Source organism: Stenella coeruleoalba, assembly GCF_951394435.1.
Source record: "Stenella coeruleoalba genome assembly, chromosome: 8".
NCBI lineage: Eukaryota > Metazoa > Chordata > Mammalia > Artiodactyla > Delphinidae > Stenella > Stenella coeruleoalba.
The window spans coordinates 27,850,262-27,866,016 of NC_137154.1; the positions used below are offsets into that span (position 1 = coordinate 27,850,262).

General features: G+C 38.6%; 1 pseudogene across 1 annotated transcript; it reads right to left on the reverse strand.

Moving 5' to 3' along the window:
* Positions 1–5,189: 5,189 nt before the first annotated feature.
* On the reverse strand, positions 5,190–14,641 carry LOC307189815 (follitropin subunit beta-like; annotated as a pseudogene). Its single transcript has 3 exons — positions 14,627–14,641; positions 8,535–8,693; positions 5,190–6,967 (listed from the first exon to the last, which is right to left on the reverse strand). The product of its transcript is annotated as a follitropin subunit beta-like (transcript).
* Between the last annotated feature and the right edge of the window lie 1,114 nt (positions 14,642–15,755).

The window sequence follows — 15,755 nt, forward strand, 5'->3', positions numbered from 1 at the left end:
CAGAGTAGCTGGGACTGGGCTCAGGTCTTTGTGGAAGCTGTTGGGTAAAGGCTGAGAGGCAGGTGTTCAGTGCGAGCTCCTGCCATGCTGGGAGGTGAGGATTAAGGGATTAAGTGGATTTGGGAGGTTATGACTGCTTGTAGAACACTGTGCATTCACAGCCTTGGGTCTGAAGAGCTGTTGGTGTGGCAGGCTCAGAGCTGGCCAGGAGGTCGAGGTCAGCTGTTAGAAGACTAAACAGGCTCAGAAATGGGCTGGTTCCTGGCCTTCCTCTGGCCTTAGCTCTGCAAGGCTATTTCCATGCTAATAACTTTCTCTGGGATCTGAAATGGTGAGCGTAATGGAGAGATGTAGCTTTTCTAACTTTTCCTAAGGTTGAACACTCAAGGTATGCGGGCAGAAAGGGAAAGGGAAAAGTAAATGATAATGATAGATGCAATTGTATTGAGTGTATCTTATGTCCTCTCGTAATTTATGTATTATATATGCAAGCAAAGTGTTTCTCTGTGGAAAGAATACACTTTAGTCTGTCTCATTCATTCTTTGGACATCTCTAAGCATGAATTCATGACCCCTGAACATTTTCATTTTACACATGAGGATTCTGAGGCCCACACAGAGAAAGTAACTTGCTCAGAGTCACAGAGGTAGTCAGGGAGGAGCTGTGAGTGGAATCCAGGCCTCCTGACTTAGTTCTAGCCCGGTTCTCTCTTTTCTTTCCTGCTGCTGAGGGGAGTGATGGCAATAGGAGAGAATATTCTGGAATTCATGCTTATGAGAGTATAGGCAGTATGGTGGAATGGCTGGAAACAGAAGCTCTGGAGCTGACTGCCTGGGTTTAAATCCCAGCTTCACCACTTATTGGCTGTGTGACTTGTGGAAATTATTTAATCTTTCTAAACTTATTTCTTCTTCTGTGAAATAAAGATAGTAATAAACCTACTTCAGAGGACTATACAAGGATTAAATGAGTTAGTTATAAAATAGTACCTGGCTCATAGTAGCTTCCATATAAATGTTAGCTATAAATATTATTGCTATTTTGAAAATGAGGACCCAAGCTCGGAGAGGTTACATAGTTTGACCAACAGCACACAGAAAGGAGCCAAGCTGGGGTTTGAACTCACATCTCTGCTATCAATCATCTATTATATTACCTACCTATTAGCAACTCAGGTTTGCTCAGACCAGGGTTCCTTGGCTACCTGTCTGGGCAGCCCATGGTATGTAAACAAAGTTTCTGTGTTTATATAGGTAAAATATTGATAATCTCGATAGGTCTTAGATCTTTCACCTCTTCCTTTTAAGTTCTTGCCTTGAATATGTTTTCCTGTTTTTCTATGTGAAGAGAAATAGGAGAAGTAATGATATAAATTTCAAACTCAGTAGGCTAACTGAAGTACATTGGTAGGGAGTAACACTGAGTGCAAAAAAGAATGCTTACCATTGAAATGGGCAAAAGACTTTGTCTTAATTGGTTTCAGATGGAGAGAAGAAAGACAATGCTCTGATCAGGTCATTTAGACCGTAGTGGCTGGAGCCTAGTATGGGCCAGGTGCTCAGGACATAATTATAATACATTTGTTGTCTTCAAAGACCTTCCATTTGAATCTGTTGTCTGCAGTTATTTAATGTCTTCAGTCTGGGTCCATTCGGCCCTTTATGAATCCCCATACTTTATATAGGCCCTTAGCACACCAAAGAGTATTGATCAGGATTGTGGAAGGGTCTGTCTGAACCCTGGATTATTCAAAGAACAGCTGAATGAACTGCTAATCTTCAGGCTGGAAACAAGAACATAGCTGCTCTCCTTACTTGAATGGTGTTCAAACAGAAAAGAGATTAATTTTATTTTGGATGGTTCCAAAAGAGAAAACTGGATGGAAATTGCAGGCAAACAGATTCTCGGTTCAGTTTGAATCAATCCATTTATACCACTAATGGTACTACTAAGTGCCAAGGGTTTACCCAAAGGCAGACAGAGGCAGACAGAATCCCTACATCCACAGAGTTACTAACTTTTTTTTTTTTGATCACCAGAACTGCCATCTAGTCTTGACATAAAAATGTTATAGAGAATATAGATGTATGTGATAGTCTACACTTTGCAGATAGCCTTGTTTGAATGATCTAGTTTGGTTGGCAAAGTGTTTTGATGGCATAATGGGAGATATTCTGAAGAGAGACTAAACATAAGGGGTACAGTGTTCTAATTCTGATCCTATGTGATCTCAGGCCTCAGTGTTAGCACACAGTAAATGGCAACACAGAACTAGATGGCCTTCAGTCCTCTCTCCATTCTGTGAGTCTATTCAGCTTTCATTTTGTTTGTTCTTAGATCTTTGTACAGTCAAAAAGTATAATCACATCTGTTCGTGAAGAGCAGAGCAGATGATTATTATGAGAGGCCCACTGTTTTAACATGTGCTCATTCTCAATTCAAGAATTTCAAATTGAATGGAAAAAAAAAGTCATTTGGGAAGAATAATTATTTTTCTTTAGAAATTTAATTTTAATTTTTTTCCAGCCTTATCAAGATATAATTGACATAAGTTTAAGGTGTGAAATATGATGATTTGATATATGTATACATTGTGAAATGATTACCACTGTAAGGTTAGTCAACACATCTGTCACCTCATGTAGTTACCTTTTTATTTATTTCTATTTTTATTTATTTATTTACTTTTTGTGGTGAGAACTTTTAAGATCTCTTTTAGCAACATTCAAGTATATAATACAGTATTGTTAATAATAGTCACCATGATGTACATTAGATCCCCAGAACTTATCATCTTATAACTGGAACTTTGTATCCTTTGACCACCTTTACCCATTTCTCCCTCCTTGACCACCTGCCCCTGGCAACCACCAGTCTGTTCTCTGTGGTTTATTTTAGATTCCACATGTAAGTGAGATCATACAGTATTTGTCTTCCTCTGACTTATTTCAGTTAGCATAATGCCTTCAAGTTTCATCCATGTTGTTACAAACGGAGGGATTTCCTTCTTTCTTTATGGCTGAATAATATTCAATTGTGTGTACATACCGCATCATCTTTATCTCTTTATCCACTGACAGACACTTAAGTTATTTCAAGGTCCTGGCTATTTTAAATAATGTTACAGTGAACATGGGGGTGCAGGTATCTCTTTGAGATAGTGACTTTATTTCCTTCTCATATATACCCAGAATTGGAATTGCTGGATCATATGGTAGTTCAGTTTTAATTTTTTTTGAGGAACCTCTCTACTGTTTTTCATAGTGGCTGCACCAATTTACATTTCCACCAACAGTGCGTGGGTTCTCTTTCTCCACATACTGGCCAACACTTGTTATCTCTTATCTTTTTGATAATAGCCCTTCTAACAGGTGTGAAAGGATATCTCATCATGGTTTTGAGTTGCATTTCTCTGGTGATCAGTGCTGTTTTACCTTTTCATGTACCTGTTGGCCATTTATGTGTCTTGCTTGGAAAAATGTCTGTTTAGGTCATTTGCCCATTTTTAAAATAAGATTTTTTTTTTTTTGGCTATTGAGTTATATTTTGGATATTAACCCCTTATCAGATATGTGGTTTGCAAATATTTTTTCCCATTCCCTAGGTTGCCTCTTCAACTGGTGATCAATTCTTTTGCTGTGCAGAAGATTTTTAGTTAAATGTAGTCCCATTTATTTTTGCTTTTGTTGCTTGTGCTATAGGTATCATATCCAAAAAAATCACTGCCAAGACCAATGCAAGCAGCTTACCCCTATATTTTCTTCTAGGAGTCTTATGGTTCCAGGTTTTACATTCAAGTTTTTAAGTCACTTTGTGTTAGTTTGTGAGTGGTGTAAAGTAGTGGTCCAGTTTCATTATTTTGCATGTGGATATGCAGTTTTCCCAATATCGTTTAATAAAGAGACTATCTTTACCCCACTGTGTATTCTTGGCTGCCTTGTCAAATACTAGTTGACCATATATGCATAGATTTATTTCTGGGCTCTTGATTCTCTTCCATTGGTCAGTGTGTCTTTTTAATGCCAGTATCATACTGTTGTAATTACTGTAGCTTTGTAGTATAGTTTGAAACCAGGAACTGTGATGCCTCTAGCTTTGTTCTTCTTGCTCAAGTTGGCTATTCAGGGTCTTTTGTGGTTCCATACAAATTTTAGGATTGTTTTTCCTACTTCTATAAAAGATTAATTTTGACATTGAATCTATAGATGGCTTTGAGTAGTATGGATATTTTATTTATTTATTTATTTTTTGTGGTACGTGGGCCTCTCACTGTTGTGGCCTCTCCTGCCACGGAGCACAGGCTCTGGACGTGCAGGCCCAGCGGCCATGGCCCACGGGCCCAGCCACTCCGCGGCATGTGGGATCCTCCCGGACCGGGGCACGAACCCGTGTCCCCTGCATCGGCAGGCAGACTCCCAACCACTGAGCCACCAGGGAAGCCCGTGGATATTTTAACAATATTAATTCTTCTGACCCATGAACGTGAGATATTATTCCATTTATTTGTGTCTTCTTCAGTTTCTTTCATCATGGTCTTATATTTTTTATTGTACAGATTTTTCATTTCCTTGGTTAACTTTATTCATAGCTGTTATATTGTTTTTGATGCTATTGTGAATGTGATTATTTTCTTTAATTCTTTTTCAGATAGTTTTGTTGTTAGTATATGGAAATGCAACTGATTTTTGTACGTTGATTTGGTATCCTGAAACTTTGCTGAATTCATTCATTAGTTCTAACAGTTTTTGAGTGGAGTCTCTAGTGCTTTCTACATATGAGATTATGTCATCTGCAATCACAGGCAGTTTTACTTCTTCCTTTCTGATTTGGAAGACTTTTATTTCTTTTTCTTGCCTGATTGCTATGTCTAGGACTTCTGGTAATGTTGGAATATTCTCTGGTGAGAGTAGACATCCTTCTCTTATTCCTGATCTTAGGGGAAAAGCTTTCAGTCTTTCACCATTGAATATGAAGTTAGCTGTGGGCTTGTCATATATGGCTTTTATTATGTTGAGGTACATTCCTTCTATATCCAATTTGTTGAGAGTTTTTATCATGAAGGATGTTGAATTTTGTCAAATGATTTTTCTGCATCTCCTGAGAAGAATAATCCTTGATATCCATGTGCTGGGAAATATATCAGCTCTAGTACTTAACTAGATTCCAAAGGTTATGAGGAAAACTTCCCATTGAGTCTGAGTTACAGGTAAGACATGCTAAGAGCGTTCTGGGAATAAATCAATTTTAGTGTAGACTGGGAGTTAAGAGTAGGAATAAATTAAGAAAATGATGATACAAGAAATGACAGAAGGTCTATTTTAGGGAAAAAAGAACACTAAAATCCAGTAAAATTCTTACTGATATTCCCAAATGAACAGTAAGCACAGGTGATATTTATAGAAGTATTTAAAAATAGATTTCTAGTAATGTTACCACTTATATTATGAAAATACACATGTATGTGTCATGAGCAAGTAGTTCAAGAGCATGGAAAAATCCAAAGTTTTGCCTTTGTTAGACAACATTTTTGATTTTTAAGTATGTTTCAACATTCAGGTGAAAAAAAAGAGTTATTATCTTTAAAAGTAATTTAAGTCATGAAGCATTTTCAGAGTGCACCCTTTTGAAAGAAATCATAGATTTGGGAGAACATGTAGTCAAGTGATAAAGCAAATGTAGAGAGAGCCCAGAAAATACAGCAATTCTCTCTAGACTGCCAACTCTTTTTAAGAGAACTATTTCTCTGAAAAGTTAATTGGCAAGTAAGTTAAATGTAGCCTGTTAAGTTGCCTAATGTGCTGTCACATGGACTTCAAGGTTCCCATCCCAGCAATGGAGGAGGTTTCTGGTACAGGTGACACAGCAGTGAGTGACAGATGAGATGCCCTATTGCCTGAGGGGGAGCTTTGAGAAGGCTGGAAGTTCTTGATCAGATTTATTTAAGTGGCAAAGTACATAGGGGCTAGCAATTTAGGAAAGGATATTTGTTGATCTTACAATTGAATTTCCACAGCCCCAAATTCATAGTTCTCGTCTTGACTCTTAATTCAAATTTGAAATAAAAATTAGGATTTGGTTTTTAAGGCTGCAAATTGTGAATGGTCTCACTGTTTCCCAGCTTACCACCCTCCCACACCTGCTCCCACCTTCTCAAGTCAACAACTTCTCTTTCAGAAAACACAGGCGAGGTGGAACTGTTGTAGCACCTGCATAGGCTGGCAATAAAGTGGATAGTCTTGATTTAGTACCCCTACCTTCCTGACTCTCCTCTTAATAATGAAACAATTAGACATAGAGTTAGGTACCTGCTCCATGACACTAAAGTGATACCGGCTCTGCTCTTGCAGGCCATATATCTTACAGGAGATTGTGTTCCATTTAGTTCTCCTATCCATCATCTTGAGACTTCCTTCTCCTAAGTCTAGGTTTTCTCGTCTGTAAAATGACAGGGTTGCTCTAGAGGACCTCTAAGTCTATTAAAAATGGGAAACAGCTTACAGCCCCTGCATTCAAGTTGAATGAAACCGACAGAGCCCAGAACTAGGAATACAGGGTTGGGTGGTGACAGGCCTCAGGCCCCAGCACTCTCCATTCCTGGAGCTCCCTTATGCAGGAGAGCAGGGATCAGTGGGGTCTCCCACAGTGGTTTGCAGCCTGGGCACATGTACACACAGACTTCTTGGATGTCTTAGTCTTTCAGGATGAGGGTGGGCAGCTCAAAGTGTCCACTGCTCTTTATTCTTTGATTTCACTGAAGGAGCAGTGGCTGGGCCCCAGGCCTCACACGGTGCAGTCAGTGCTGTCGCTGTCACACTTGCCACAGTGACATTCAGAGGCTACTGGGTATGTATACAGGGAGTCTGCATGGTGAGCACAGCCAGGCACTTTGACCGTCTCATACATCGACTCCTTGAAGGTACATGTTTTCTGGATGTTGGACTTGGCTGGATCCTTGTACACTAGATCCTGAGTGGTTTAAGAGAGAGAGAGTTAGGTTACAATATTCTGCAAGTTTCTGTTTGGCTTAGTCAATATGAGACAGGGATTTACTACTGCTTGCTCTAATATTTGCTCTCAGAAGATCAGCTTCTAAGATACTTAAGCACAGGAAACTTGACCTCATAAAGGAACATTTATACCGCTTTTCTGAATTGCCCTGGAAGTGTTATAGAAAATATAACTGTCTCTTTTCTCTCTACCATGAGAGTACCCACATATTTAATATTTCTAAAACTCTGTAAAACCTTTGAATTTGTATGGCATAAAAACATGTAAAGATAAAGGGTATCTTTAGAAGATATGACCTTAGCAATTTAAGGATGAGTGTTTTTTTTTTTTTTTGTACCTCGTAATCTTAAGCTATATTAATGACTGATAAAAACATAGCACTTGGAAAGAAAAATATTTCCAAGTACTCTTTTCTGTGTATATTTAAGAGAGGAATAAGAGCCGTAAGTTAAGTTATTGATATTTTGCCTAAAGTGTTTGGGAAATCTCATATTGGATTCTGGATATTCTGTTGCCTTTTAGGTTCTTCCTTGCCACTGCCTTAAATTCTGTACCTTTGTGAGATTCTTAATCCAAAAGTATATGATAACAGTTTCACTATCAGAACATCTAAATCAGGCCAAATATATTTCACTCGTCTACTTGCCCAATGAGAAAATAATTGGCTTTGAGGGAGAAAGGGGACTGGGGGTTAATTCATTTCCCTAGCTGGCCACTGGGTCTATATCTCACCCAAAGTGCAGTAAGTTGAGTTTTATTGATCAATTCATTTAATATCAAACAAAGTATTTTCTTTAAAAAGCAGCCAATTTCAATTTCAGTTTATCAAACTTCTGCACAGCCAGGTACAACAGAAAAATGGCAAAGAAACACTTTTGCCTTTAACTGGTTTATTTTGAAGAAACTGTGAAACTGTAGACAAATGGTTTAATACCTGTATTCCTTAATTTTCTTAACAGCATAAAGAAGGGTGTGGGTTTGATGATTCATTTTGGTTCTAATCTACAGGGATTGATTGCTCTCAGGCTGCTCGTTGGTATTGTATTAAAGATGGGCCAATAAAATGATTTTATAATTGGCTGCTTGCATTTTTTATTTGGCTTTAAAATGAATGTTATTACTCTCCCTGTTGCAGAGGTATGCCTTTTATTATTGCAATTGGCTTTTTAAGACTATTGGCAATATTCCATGATTAAATATAGATATGTACTCATGCCCATGTTTATCCCTCAATAGGTAAAGCTAGCAGAAAAATGCTCTTTTAAAATGCAGAGTTGGCACATTACTGAAGCATTCATTTACATCAGTCTGAGCTGTCCCAAATTTGTTTTACCGAAATTAAATCCAAACCCAAACATCTAAATGGTATCATGGTAATTTACCTCAATCACAACACAGACAGTGTTGACTAAAGGACTCGTGGCTGTTATTCAGAAGAGACAAAATATTGACAGAGTGGGAATAAATGAAGCCTGCCTCATCCAGACCCTCAGCACTCTCACTTCCTTCAAAGCAAAGTACCTACCTGGGTGTAGCAGTAGCCCGCACACCACGTGGTGTTGATGCTTTTGCAGAGACCACATTCCTCTTTCTCCACTGTGATGATGATGTTGGTTAGCTCACAGCTACTGCAGCAGATTGCTCTCCAACAACAGAAAAGGAAGCAAAAACTACTGACTTCATCCTAGGCTGGGAAGCAAACAGACATCCAAAGTATTTTAACTGTCATGGACTTCGACCCAGTCAAACTGAACTGAAGTAAACCTGCTCCCCAAACTCCACCATCACATTCAGCTTCAGCAAGCACTCTTTGACAAAAGAGAAACACAGTACAGGTCAGAAATCCTCATATAATTTTTTAAGGATTAAAATGTCACAGGGTATATATCTGAAAAAGACAAAAACACTAATTCAAAAGATACATGCACCCCTATGTTGGCAATTTACAATTGCCAAGATATGGAAGCAACCTAAGTGTCCATCAACAGACGAATGGATAAAGATGTGGCATACACACACACACACAATGGAATACTACTCAGCCACAAAAAGAACGAAATTTTGCCATTTGCAGTAACATGGATGGACTTGGAGGGCATTATGCTAAGTGAAAAAAATCAGACAGAGAAAGACAAATACTATATGACATCACTTATTTGTGGGATCTAAAAAATACAACAAACTAGTGAATATAATAAAAAAAGAAGCAGACTCACAGATATAGAGAACAAATTAGTGGTTACCAGTGGGGATAGGGAAGAGGGGAGGGGCGATATAGGGGTAGGGGAATAAGAGGTACAAACTATTAGGTATAAAATAACCTACAAGGACATATTGTACAACACAGGGAATATGGCCAATATTTTATAAGTGGAGTATAACCTTTAAAACTTGTGAATCACTATATTGTACACCTGAAACTTCTTTAATATTATACAGCAACTATACTTCAATTAGAAAAAATGTCACAGAGGATTACCTTAATATAAGCATTTAAGGGACTTCCCTGGCAGTCCAGTCATTAAGACTCTGTGCTCCCAATGCAGGGGGCACATGTTTGATCTCTGGTTGTCGAACTAAGATCCCTCATGCTGCGTGGCACAGCAAAACAAACAAACAAACAAACAAAAAAACAAACCATTTAAAGCTACAAATTTCCCTGTAAGTGTTGCTTTAGATTCATCCCCAAATCTTAATTCATGTTGAGCTTTCATTATTCAGTTAAATATATTTTCTAATTTCTCTCTTGCTTTCTTCTGTGACCCATGGGTCATTTGGAAGCATGTTGTTTAATTTCCATATTTGGAGGGATTTTCATGACTTTTTGGTTATTGATTATTTAATTCCATTGTGCTTAGAAAACATACTTTATGTAATTCCTATCATTTTAAACCTTTTGAGATATATGTTATATCCCAGCCTATGGATTGTTTTGTTGAACATTTGTGTGCATTTGTAAAGAATGTGCATTCTGCTGTTTTGGGGTGAAATGTTCTAAGGGTATTGATGAATTTAACCTGATAGTGTTGTTTGACTCTTCTATATACTTTCTCATTTTTCTGTCTGCTTGTTCTATTGATTACTGAGAGAAGAATGATGAAATTTCCAACCATAATTTTATCCATTTCTTCCTTAAGGCTTATAAGGCTATAAGTTTTTGCTTTGTGCACTTCAAAGCTCTGTTATTAGGTGCATGTACATTTTGTATTTTTTCATATTCTTGCTGAATTGACCATTTTATTTTATGAAATGTTCCTCTTTAGGCATGGTAATATTCCTTCTCCTGAGCTCTATTTCACCTGGTATTAATATAGTCACTCTAACTGTATGATTAGTGTTTTCAAATATATCTTTTCCCATCCTGTGTCTTTGTATTTAAAGTGCATTTCATATGGGCAGCATATAGTTGAGTCTTGCCTTTAAACAAATCTGGTCTGATAATCTTTGCCTTTTAATTGGAGTGCTCAAAATCTTTATGTTTAATATACTTTTTTTTTTTTTTTTTTTGTGGTACGTGGGCCTCTCACTGTTGTGGCCTCTCCCGTTGTGGAGCACAGGCTCCGGACGCACAGGCTCAGTGGCCATGGCTCACAGGGTCCAGCCGCTCCGCGGCATGTGGGATCTTCCCGGACCAGGGCACAAACCCGTGTCCCCTGCATTGTCAGGCAGACTCTGAACCACTGCGCCACCAGGGAAGCCCTAATATACTTTTGATAATCGTGGGTTTATGGTCATCATATTGTTATTTGTCTCATTTATTTTTTGTTTTTCCATTTTTCCTGTCTTCTTTTGAATTAGTTATTTTTTAGTATTTGTTTTATTTCCACAATTGGCTTATCAGCTTGCTTTATTTATTTGTTTGTTTATTCTCAAGTTTAAAATACATACTTTATCTCAGTAATATTCCACTTCACACATAATTAAAGTATGTATCTTGTAACATTTCATTTTCCTCCACCTTCATCCTCTGTGCAATTGTTATTTATTTTACTTCAACATTATTCTACCCTCAATACATTGTTGTTATCTTTGTTCTAAATAGGCAATTATATTTTTTAAACACTTAAAAAATTAGAAAAGTCTTTTATATTTACTCATATATTACCTTTTTCAACACATATTATTTTTCTTCTGCTTAATGAACATTCTTTAAAATTCTTTGTCATGCATATTATCTGGCAATACATTCTGTCAATCTTAAATTTACTAAAAATGTCCTAATTCAACTTAATTTTTGAAGGAATTTTTTCTAGTTATAGAATTCTAGGTTAGGAAGTCTGTTGGTAGTTTTGTTTCAGCACTTTATATTCTTTATTTGCATTGTTTCTGATAAGGATTCTGCAGTCTTATATATTTATCCTCTCTATGTAGTGTGTCTTGTTTCCCTTTGACTGCTTTAAAGATTTTTATCTTTATCATAAATTTTCAGCCTGCCTTGCTGAATTTATGCTTATTTATGATGTGCCTTGGTGTGATTTTCTTTGGGTTTTTCCTACTTGGGTTTTCAGTGAGCTTCTTGGATATACAGGTTTATAGTTTTTATTAAATTTGAGAAAATTTGCAGATAATTGCCAAATATTGCTTATCATTGCCTTGAATACAGAATAAATAAAACTATTAAGTTTTCTTTGGCCTCTGTTTCTTGGTGTTCTGACATACCTGTCTTATTTTTAAAAAGAATCAAAGTAAAGCTTGGAACAGAGATCAGTCTCAATTTTGGTAGGGGTCTCTAAGACAAGCATTTTTTGTATAGCTGTCATAATTTCCAGTGTGATAATTTTTTTGACATCGTGCTCCTCTGCTAGACTGTGAACTCCATGAGAGACTAGTGGGAACAAAGAAGGAGCTCAGTATTTTTTTAGTGAATGAGTGAATAACACATGGTCTGCTAACTCAAAGAGTGAGGCAATATTGATTTCTCAGAAACACTAAGACAGGTGGAGACCTAGTCAAGCCAGGGGAAGGCGGGAAAGAAGCCACACTAGACATGTTGTCAGAGATTACCTCTACAATCTCAGTCCAAACTGCAGTAAAGCTTGGTCCAGGGTGTCTAACCTGATGGGTTGGTTCAAGAACAGCAAGAAACTCTGCCCACCTAGACCTCTAGCATGACCCAGCAGAAAGGCACAGATTCTGGGGACCCAACTATGTTAGTTTGCTAGAGCTGCCATAACAAAGTACCACAAACCAGGCGACTTAACAGAAATTTATTGTCTCTTAGTTCTGGAGGCTAGAAGTCCAAAATCAGCAGATTTGGTTCTTTCCAAGGGCTGTGAGCAAGATACTGTTCCATATTTCTCCCCTAGCTTCTGGTGATTTGCTGGCAATCTTTGGAGTTCCTTGGTTTGTAGAGTATCCCCCTGATCTCCGCCTTGATCTTCACATATCATTCTTTCTGTGTGCATCTGTGTCCAAATCTCCCCTTTTTATAAGGACACCAGACATATGGGATTAGGGACCCGCCCTACTCCAGTATGGCCTCATCTTAACTTCACTAGTTATATCTGCAATGACCCTGTTACCAAATAAGGTCACATTCTGAGGTACAGGGGTTAGAACTTGAATATGTGAGTTTTGGTGGGGGACACAATTCAACCCATAACACCAACAGATCTGAATTTGAATCCTGTCTCTTTCTCTTACTGACTTGACATGTTTTCACATCTGAAAATGGGCATAATACTACTTATCTTTCAGGGAAATTATAAAGATTAAATAAGATAGTGTTGGCAGAGCACTTAGCTCAAACCTAACACATGGTAAGCACTCAATACATTGTGGCTTTTACTGTCCTAAGCTAAATGCACATTGATTTATTGAATAATTGTGCTCCTGCTGAATATAATTGAGAAAAAGCCCATGTTTCATTTGATTCATTTGTCCATTAGAAATAGACCTGGTTTCTTTGAAATGTTTGCCCGTTTCCCTCTCAGATTGTTTCTGGGGCAGCAGGAAGACAGCCACTGAATCTCAAGTACTTAAATAATTAAGCCCAAACAAGAGAAAGCTGATAATAAACACTTTTCTGTGCATTATAATTGTGGAGCAATATCTTCTAGATAGTTAACTCTAAAGGATTTATTGATTTAACTGAAACCTAATCAACTAACAACTCAGAAATACTATTGGAAGCGCTTCTCCAGAGAGGCGTTGTAATTAGCAGCTGGCCCCCTTCTGGGCAGTGGGGCTGCCACCCTGCTTGTGTTTGGTGAAGTAATTTTTCAGCCAAGTGATCAATCCCAGAGGACATCGTTTCCCTTCATACAACTCCCTCCATTTTGCTGGCCACAGCAAATTAACCCCAGCCTTGCTCCTCAAGATGGTCAGGACCTGAGCCTCCCTTCTCTTTGGAAGTGAAGGGCACACATTTAGAAATTGTGAGATTTGGAATGGAGACCTGATCATCTTGACTCTTCTGTGTGGTCAGGTTAGGGCTTCAGTTGCCTAGATCTGCTTCTACTCTTTCTCCCTAGTGTAACCGAGACTGGTTTTTAGTTTCTTTCTTCATTTATTTCTTCCATGATGTTCTGGATGGACAGTCTTTCGTGAATGAGAATGCCTTTTTCCCATTCCCAGTTTTCATATGGAGGGATTTTCCTTAAGAGCTGTCCTAGCCTCTCTGGAAATCTTTCCTGCTCCACCCTTGGGATGATGGAGGGTTTTACCTGATTGTAAACTTGGAAGGAAATGCTGGGTCTGCTTGACCTGGCTCTGCCCTTCCTTCCTTAGACATGGACTTGCCCACAGAGAACATTCCTCCACTGCTCTTCCTCCTTTCTAGTGGGAGCCCAACCTCTGCCTCAGTGGGTGTCCACCTAATTTTGGAGAGGAGTTAGTAGGCCAGTGTTGTTTTTCACAGCACGCTGTGTTTCAATTTAGCCTCTTTCAGTAATAAGGGGGACGTGTGGGATTCCTTCTGATATACTCCTCGTTCTATTTCTCAAAATTCTGGGGACTCAGGAATGGATAATAGAGTGCTATTTATTTGAGTCTTATAGGAGACAATGTTGGCAAGCCTCTGAGAGTCAGCAACACAGTTGGTCTCTTTAGCCAAGTGGAGATGTCTGACGAGGAACAGTTTCCATGTATCAACCAGGGATTAGAAAATCTCTACTTAGGGACTTCCCTGGTGGTACAGTGGTTGAGACTCCAGGCTCCCAATGCAGGCGACCCGGGTTCGATCCCTGGTCAGGGAACTAGATCCCGCATGCTGCAACTAAGAGCCCGCATGCCACAACTAAAGATCCCGTGTGCCACAACTAAGACCCGGCACAGCCAAATAAAAACAAACAAACAAAAAAAGAAAAAACAAAAAAAACTTTATCACATTAAAAAAAAACTCTACTTATAGAACACAAATCCAGCAAGGCAATTGAATATTAGACACCCAAAACCTTTAGGGAAAGCAGAAGAAGTAATATTTATAAGGAGCCATTTAGTAAGTGCCAGGTCTTGTGGTGAGCATGTTAGTCACATAATTTCATTTAATATTGAAAAGGATGTGAAACCAGGTAAAACATCAGAGAAGATGTCATTTTGCCTTGGTAAGTCTTGTGAGGAAAAACGTGGAACGCTAATCCTTTGTCATTAAACATAGTCTTCCAAAGAGTACGATACCTCTGAGTGGACCATCTTTAGGCACAGAACCAAAGGTTTTCTAGTTTCTTTCTTAGGTGAATGGCTCTTCTAATACTAACCCTGAATTTAGCCTGGTGAGATACTCATGGTTTAGAGATGGAAAGGATGTCAGATGATGAATTCCTGGTACTGAATTCTTTTTTATAGAGGTGGAACAGATCCAGAGAGGTTAGGGAATTTGCCCCAGATCACACTGAGATGCAGTAAGAGAGCTGGGACGAGAAGTGCAGTCGTGGAGACCTAGGCTGGTGCTCATTCTGCTCTGTCCTGCCATCCCTGTACCTGGGAGTTATTGACAGCAACCAACCCCTTCTACCACTTACTCTATTTTTAAGGCTATCCGCTGCTGGTGAATGGGAAAACAGTCTGAACCCAAGAGTAGCACTTTAAGGTGAGCCCTTCATTTACTATTTATTTCTCAGTGCCTTATGCCATTCTTACCGTTCCTAGGAATTAGCATCCACTCCTTTTCCTTTAGGATTGGGGCAGTACACAGCCATCAGATGGCAGCTACCACTTGTCTTATTGACAAGGCAGATAGTATTTCAGTGAAATTATATTCTGTAGCATGGGTCACCATGACAGGATATATGATAGTACATAATTGGGGTGTTTACCAGGCACCCCATTACACTTTTGAGCTGTTCACCGAGATTTATGTTTTCCTATTACCCTTGTTGGCAAGGGTTACCTTGTTACCCTTGTCTTGTTGGCAATTTGTTGAAATTCTCCAATGGTGTAATCATTTCTTAAATGCTTTGCCTCTGGTATATTTATATTTAAGGAAATCAGTCAGTGTATATAGTTGCTGACTTAGTTATTTTGGAATGATTTGAGAATCATTTGGGATTAAGGCCCAGCTCAAATGCCACCTTTGGGATGTGTTGAGGAGCTGTTCTTAAGATCCCCAGTCTGGACCAGGGGCTCACCTTTTTGTTCCTATGTACCTTGCATTTTCCTCTGTCAGAGCTCTTATCATCCTGCACTGTTACTGTTTGTTTACGAGTTTTTCTCCTTTGCTAGAAGGTGTGTTTTTTTTTTTCTTTTTTCTTTAAGGTGAGGTTTTTTAGAGTCATATGAACCTGGGTTCAAGTCCTGATTCTGCCAC